An 8149-nucleotide genomic window follows, 5' to 3' on the forward strand; every position below is an offset into this window, starting at 1 on the left:
TTTGCATTCCTACGTCATACCGCTCCCGGCTTCCATTGTTACGTCATACCCGACCTAGGTCTAGTCTCGTTCAACCAGACACTCGGCTGTCTCGGCAAATCTGCAACGAAAATCTCTGCTCGTCGGAGATTTCTGGAGACAGCCGAGCGTCTGGTTGCACGAGACTACCTTAGGTCCTAAACTGGTTCCCTACTGATTGGTGCTTCACACGAGAGAAGCGAGATCAACAGGGTACCAGTTTACCTAGGTCCCAACCCAATCGGAACGCCTCAAATGTCTCGTGCACTCGACATAGTGCGCCATTCTCTACCCAGTGCTCTGTGCGCTACTTTTAAAGGGAAAGGAAACGAGAATAATTGTTTATATCATGTGATTATATTATCACGTGATTCCAAACGTTGACAGAGGTATAAGCGACGCTTGCGTAACGCCACCTCTGGTAAGAGAAGCTTGCGTAACGCCCCCTTTGTTGAGAGAATGATAGTGCGCGAGACATTCAAGGAATTCCGATTGGGTCTCAACCTAAACCGGTTCCCCGATGATTGGTGCTACACCAATGGTTGCTATACATAAGAAAAACCCTACTCCGACATGACCCTTTTAAGAGGGTGACCCCAAACTATTGTGAGACCATTTAAGAACCTGCCCTTATAGGGGTCGTCCGAAGACCCTTCGTGGGGTCCAGGATTAAAAACTGGGGTCCCTAGGTATTTCCGGTACCGAGATATGAGCCCTCAACGAGAGCCCCCTTGGCCGATTTCGACCCTTTTTGCAAGTTTTGGGGCTCGAGAATGGGTGGGGCTAGGGGACCCAAATTTGGGGAGGGGCCTTCGTGATGAGCGCCTTGGAGCCCCATGGAACTTATTTGCCCCAGTGGGGCCAAAGTGGGTGACACCCTTTACTGGAGGACTTGTAGGTCTGGGGTCGATGGGGCTAGAGGACCCCAATTTGGGATGGGGCCTAAAAGGGGTCCGTTCTCGGTCGCTTTGGGACAAATCGGCCCTTTTGGAGTCAGGGGTCCTTAAAAGTGGGGCCAACATTTTTTGAATTCCGACTGGGCCGAAGTTGATGGGGCCAGACCGGACTTTTCCCGAGTGGCAAAAGGACTGGCCCCACTATGTTGCCCCATGGGGTCCTAAGGGGCAAAACACCTATCACGACCCTACCTTTCTAAAGTTGTCATGCCAATCCACTCTGGCCTCCTCATGAGTCATCAGATGGCCCCATTTGGGGTCAGTTTTTGAGAAGATGGGGTCCCTAGGTACTTCCGATACCGAATTATGGCCCATTGGAGAAATGGAGAATTTTACATTTTAAGGGCAATTTTGGTTACTTTTAAGGGCAGGTTTGGCTACCGGAATTATGGCTTTTTTCAAAGACCCGTCACTGCCAAATGGGTGGGGCCAGAGGACTCAAGATTAGGGAGGGGCCTTCCGTGTTGTCTCTCTCGAGCCCCCTGGGGCCAGTTTGCCCCAACGAGGTAGAAGTTTTAGAAAGGTCACCCTTTACTGGAAAACGTGTAGCTCTGGGGTCGATGGGGCTAGAGGACCCCAATTTGGAATGGGGCGTAAGAAGGGTCCGTTCTCGGCCCCTGTTGGGTAAATTGGCCCCTTGGGGTCAGCAGTTCCCAGAATTCTTTAACCACTGGTCAAGCCCCTCATGATGGGGCCAGACCTAACCCTATTCGTTTTCAGAACTAGTGGGGCCCCACTCTGTGCCCACTTGGGGTCGATTTGGGGCAAAGGGCTAAAAACCCTACCCCGACATGACCCTTTAAAGAGGGTGACCTCAAACTATTGTAAAGCCCCTTTTTGGTCCTGCCCTTCCGGGTGTCGACAGAAAGTCCTTCGAGGGGTCCAGGGCTAAAAAATTGAGTCCCTAGGTACTTCCGGTCCCGAGATATGAGACTAGAAATTTGCCCCCTTTTGCCGATTTCGAAGTGTTGGGGCTCGAGATTGGATGGGGCTAGGGGACCCAAATTTAGACAGGGTCCTTCAAAGGGAACGTCTTCGAGCCCCCTGGGGTTCATTTGCCCCCTTAAGGCCAATGTTTTTTTAGTGACACCCTTTACTGGAGGACTTCTAGCTCTAAAGTTGATCGGGCTAGGGGACCCTAATTTGGGATGGGGCCTAAGAGGGGTTCGGTCTAGGCACCCGTGGGGGCAAATTTTTCCCCTTCGGGTCAGGGGTCCCCAAAGGGGGGTTAAGAACTTTTAGACTGCCGACTGAGCCCCATTTGATGGAGTCAGCCCCCAATTTTTTGAGTGGCTAATATCATGGGGCCCCACAGCATTGCACCATGAGGTCGATTTGGGGCAAAGGGCTAAAAACCCTACCCCGACATGACCCTTTTAAGAGGGTGACTCCAAACTTTTGCCGGCCCCTCAAAGGACCTGTTCTTCAGGGTGTCGACAGAACCCCTTCATGGGGTTCAGGGCCAAAAAATGGGATCCTTAGTTACTTCCTGTCCCGAGATATAAACCCTCCAACAGAGCCCCACTTTGCCGATTTCGACCCTCTTTGCAAGTTATGGGGCTCGAGAGTGGGTGGAGCTAGGGGACCCAAATTTGGGCAGGGGCATTCAAGGAGAGCGGCTTGGAGCCCCATGGGGCTCATTTGCCCCCTTGGGACCCAAGTGTTTCAGGGTGACATCCTTTACTCGAGGACTTGTAGCTCTGGGGTCGATGGGGCTAGAGGACCCCATTTGGGACTGGGGGATAAGAGGGGTCCGTTCCCTAATCTTGTGGGGCAAATTTGCCCCCTAGGGGTCAGGGGTCACCAAAGGGTGGTTAAGAATTTTTAGACTGCTGACTGAGCCCCACTTGATGGGGTCAGCCCCATATTTTTTAAGGGGCTAATATTATTGGGCCCAACTGTATGGCCCCATGGGGTCGAGTTTGGGCAAAGAGCTAAAAACCTTATCCCGGCATGACCCTTTGAAGAGGGTGGCCCCAAACTATTGCCGGCCCCTTTAGGGATCTATTCTTCCGGGGATCAACCAAGAACCCTTCGAGGGATCCAGGGCCAAAAAATGGGGTTCCTAGGTACTTTCGGTCCTGAGATATGACCAATCGAAAGTTTGGGGATTTTAAACGTTTTTTAATAGCCGTTTTGGCTACCGGAAGATCCGCAATCTGAAAAAATGGCTCACTCTCAAACTTCTGGGATTGTTTACGTTTTTGTTTAAGTGCCATTTTGACTACCTTTTAGGGCCATTTTCGCTACCTGAATAACAGCCTTTTTAAAAGAGGGGTCACTGCCAAACTTGTAGGGCCAGAAGACTCAAAGTTCGGGAGAGACCTTGAGAGGGGTCACCTTCGAGGGTTCTGGGGCCAGTTTGCCCCTTGTGGCCGGAGTTGAAAAATGGGTCACCCTTCACTGGTAGACGTGTAGCGCTGGGATCGATGGGCTAGCGGTCCCCAATTTAGGATGGGGCTTAAGAGAGGTCCGTTCTCGGTCCCTGTGGGGCAAATGGGTCCCCTTGGGGTCATCAGTCCCCATGGGTGGGGCTAGAATTTTTTAACCACTGGTCAAGCCCCTCATGATGGGGTCAGACCTAACCCTATTTGTTTTGAAGATTAGTGGGGCCCAACTCTGTGCCCACGTGGGGTCCATTTGGGGCTAAGGGCCATAAATGTTACCTGAGATGACCCTTTTAAGAGGGTGGCCCCAAACTATTGTGGGTCCCTTTAGGGACCTGCCTTTCCAGGGATCGTAAGAGAACCCCTCGGGGGGTCGGGGGGGGTAAAAATAGGGTCCCCAAGTACTTCGGGTACCGAGATATGAACCCTCCGAAATAGCCCCTTTTTCTCTTTTGGACCCTTTTTGCAAATTTTGTAGCTCCGGAGTGGAAGGGGCTACGGAACTGAAATTGGGACAAGGACCTTGGATGGGGCCCCCTTGATGCCCCATGGGTTCAGTTTGCCCCCTGGGGCAGGATTTTCCTGAGTGATCACCCTCTAGTGCAAGACCTGTAGGTCCGGGGTCAATGAGGCTAGGATACCCCAATTTGGAAAAGGGTCCTTGGAAGGGGGCGATCTCGATCCCTGTGTGGTCCCAGAGACCCAGTGGGGTCAGGGGCCATCAGGGATGGGGCCAACATTTTTATAGTCAGGACTGAGACCTACTGAGACCCATGGGGCCGTATTGGGGCTAGAGGGATAAATACCCACCCTGACCACACCCTTCTAAAGGGTGACCCCAATCCACTTTCGACCCTTGTTGGGAGTTGCCCTTCTAGGGGTCAACAGAGCCCCTTTCTGGGAGTTCCTGTGCGGAAAATGGGGTCCCTAGGTCCCGAGGTATGGTCACCGTGCTTGCTGGAAAGAGGGGTGATTTTTATAGGGCTACTTGGCTACTTGGAGGGCAGAAATGGCTACTGGGTCCTGGAAAATTGTCTAAGTGTTTTAGGGCCAAAATGGCTACCTGACAGAAGTGAGGCAAAGGGTCCCCAATTCGACAGAGGGACCCTCGGAAGGGGGCGATCCGAAATCCTCATGGGGTGACATGACCCCTCCGGTCATCGGGAATCCCATGGGGAGTACTCCTTTTCTTTTAAGGTTTGGTGCTCTGGAACGGATGGGGCAATTCCGTTCGAGGCCCCTTCCATGGGGTGCCTCTCGGACCCCATGGGGCCAATTTGCCCCATGCAAGCATTGTTTGCGCGAGTGATCTTCCTTTTTGAATAACTTTTTGGGGGTGTTTGGGCTTCCGGGTCTAGTATGAGCTGAAGGGCCCTTCGGGGACGCGACCCCAACAGGTCCGGGGCCAGTGAGCCCCCTTTTTTTGAAAAGTCGGAATTTTGTCCCTTCCCGGTCATCACCTCAAAATCATTTTTTCGCGGGTCCGGAACTGATGGGGCTAGAGAGCTCAAATTACCGGAGGACCCTTAATAGGGATGGTAGTCGCTCCTCATGGGGTCTGTTGCCCCTTGGGGTCGAAGGGCCCATATGGTAACCTTCGAATTTTGGGTCATTTTTGAGTGCGTTTGAGCCCCATCTATGTTTTACCCAATCCTAGAGAGGCATTGTCTATCCTCAAAAGGTTTGTTGACAACAACTCCCCAATGGACCCCATGTTTCCATTTTCGACCTTTTTTCTAAGAGTCGTTGCCCTAAGGTCGAGGGGGTTGGAGGGTTCCAATTTTCGCGAGGAACCTCTTAAGGGACAGCCCTCGACTCCCATGGGGGAAATTTGGCCCCTTGAAATCAGGGGTCAAGTGGGGCCCAAGTCGATTTTTTCACTTTTTTCTACTTTTTTGAAGGGCCGGAAGTCCTAGAAGCCTTAGTGCTAGGGAATCGACATTCACGTGAGATGGGACCCCAAACCTCCCCTATGAGATCTCAAAAGAACAGCGTCGTACAGGGTAGCGGAGATATGGGGTCAGGACTGAAGTCCCCCAATGGCCAAACTGTTGAAAATGGGCAATTTTTTAAAGACGCTATCTCCAAGATCCGTTGAGGGATCTTGTTGCCCTTTACAGGGCCAACATAGAAAGGATTGTGCAATTCGGGACCCAAAAATCAGGTGCCTGGGTCAAGGGCAAAGGATCTGTCTGACCCCCACCCTAGCCCCACCCTTTTGGGGCGAGTCGGCGACTTTGATTCTTCACTGAGCCCAAGTCTTTGGGGCTACCGAAGACCCCTTAGCACCCAAACATGACCTGGCCCCACTCTATTGCCCCATGGTTGAAAATAGGGGCTAGGGGCCAAGACCACCCCCAAGGCCTCCGGGAAGTAACTGGAGTGTCACCCATCGCCTTTGACTTCTTCTGTAATATCCTTTTAGGAGCCGATCTGAAATGTTGGGGGTCCTTTGGGGTCAAAAGAAGGGGTCTAACCCCCTTTTCTAAAGGGGCACAACCCTGAAAAAACCCTTTTAGAGCGAGCCCTGCACTTTAAGGGCAAGTGGCTATCTTAGTAAAACATCATCCTATCCCCTTTCCAGGCTGATTTCAGGCGCGAAACTTGCCAGATCCGTAGGGCAGGGTCCACTCTTTATTACCCCACCCAGAAAAAATCTCTGAGGGGGCGCTTAGCACCCGGGGTGGGGGTTGAAAAAAGGCTCGAACTGGCCACCGATATGAGATGTTAGGACCAGTCTTGGCTTCAAAAAAGAAAACTTCAAAAAACTTCAAAGTCCATCCCCAGCCCCCAAGTTGGGGATCGGGCTGCAATTTTGGGAGGGTAGGTTTTCAACCATTGTCCCTCGCACCAGGGTAAAAATCCAAGTAAAAATCCAAGGATAAAGAAAAACATACTATTAACCCAAAAAAATGAAGTACTTTTGTACTTAGACATTATTATAGGGTAAGTTGGTTATACCCCTCAGACCATCCTCGTTCCTGGGTCCCTTGGAGCCATATTTCTAGGGGTGCTGGGCTATCCCTTCCCACAGGGTTAGCCCTTAATTTTGACCCCCTATTCAACCCCTAGTTAGTTTTATCTAATCCTTTATGGGAAATCAGAGTTTAAGGGCATTTTTCGCCTTTTTAGGGATTTTGCCATAACTTTGTCCAAAAAAAACCCTAGCGTCCCGGGTGTTGGGGCACGTTAAAACTTGGCGATTTCCGCAGGATCTAACACCCACGCCGTGCCCACACCTTAATTACTCTACCCACGGGACTTGATATTTTAATTAGGCGGGCAACTAGGGTTAGGTTTAAAAACACCATAATTAGGGTAAAGCTTATCTGGTATCCCTCAAAAGTAGGTGTTTAGATCGACCGGTTACCCGGGCTAGTTGATCCTTGATAATTAACTCGGTATCCCTGAAAGGCAGGTCTAGCATAGGGCTCGCTGGGTGGTAAAGCTTATCTGGTATCCCTCAAAAGTAGGTGTTTAGATCGCCCGGTTACCCGGGCTAGTTGAGCCTTGATAATTAACTCAGTATCCCTGAAAGGCAGGTCTAGCATAGGGCTCGCTGGGTGGTAAAGCTTATCTGGTATCCCTCAAAAGTAGGTGTTTAGATCGCCCGGTTACCCGGGCTAGTTGAGCCCTATTAATGAACTTAGTATCCCTGAAAGGCAGGTCTGGGATAGGGCTCGCTGGGTGGTAAAGCTTATCTGGTATCCCTCAAAAGTAGGTGTTTAGATCTCCCGGGAACCCGGGCTAGTTGAGCCTTGATAATTAACTCGGTATCCCTGAAAGGCAGGTCTAGCATAGGGCTCGCTGGGTGGTAAAAGCTTATCTGGTATCCCTCAAAAGTAGGTGACTTTAAGGCCTGGTTACCCGGGCTAGTTGAGCCTTGATAATTAACTCGGTATCCCTGAAAGGCAGGTCTAGCATAGGGCTCGCTGGGTGGTAAAGCTTATCTGGTATCCCTCAAAAGTAGGTGACTTTAGGGTCCGGGAACCCGGGCTAGTTGAGCCTTGATAATTAACTTGGTATCCCTGAAAGGCAGGTCTAGCATAGGGCTCGCTGGGTGGTAAAGCTTATCTGGTATCCCTCAAAAGTAGGTGACTTTAGGGCCCGGTTACCCGGGCTAGTTGAGCCTTGATAATTAACTCGGTATCCCTGACAGGCAAGTCTAGCATAGGTCTCGCTGGGTGGTAAAGCTTATTTGGTATCCCTCAAAAGTAGGTGATTTTAGGGCTCAGGAACCCGGGCTAGTTGATCCTTGATAATTAACTTGGTATCCCTGAAAGGCAGGTCTAGCATAGGTCTCGCTGGGTGGTAAAGCTTATGTGGTATCCCTCAAAAGTAGGTGACTTTAGGGCCCGGGAACCCGGGCTAGTTGAGCCTTGATAATTAACTTGGTATCCCTGAAAGGCAGGTCTAGCATAGGGCTCGCAGGGTGGTAAAGCTTATCTGGTATCCCTCAAAAGTAGGTGTTTAGATCGCCCGGTTACCCGGGCTAGTTGAGCCTTGATAATTAACTCGGTATCCCTGAAAGGCAGGTCTAGCATAGGGCTCGCTGGGTGGCAAAGCTTATCTGGTATCCCTCAAAAGTAGGTGTTTAGATCTCCCGGGAACCTGGGCTAGTTGAGCCTTATTAAGTAACTTGATATCCCTGAAAGGCAGGGCTAGCATAGGCCTCGCTGGGTGGCAAAGCTTATCTGGTATCCCTCAAAAGTAGGTGTTTATATCGCCCTGAATCTTGAGTTAGTTTGGTCTTAATAATTAACTCGATATCCAAAAGCAGGTTTTGAG

This window comes from Ostrea edulis, chromosome 4, assembly GCF_947568905.1.
Source record: "Ostrea edulis chromosome 4, xbOstEdul1.1, whole genome shotgun sequence".
Taxonomy (NCBI): Eukaryota; Metazoa; Mollusca; class Bivalvia; order Ostreida; family Ostreidae; genus Ostrea; species Ostrea edulis.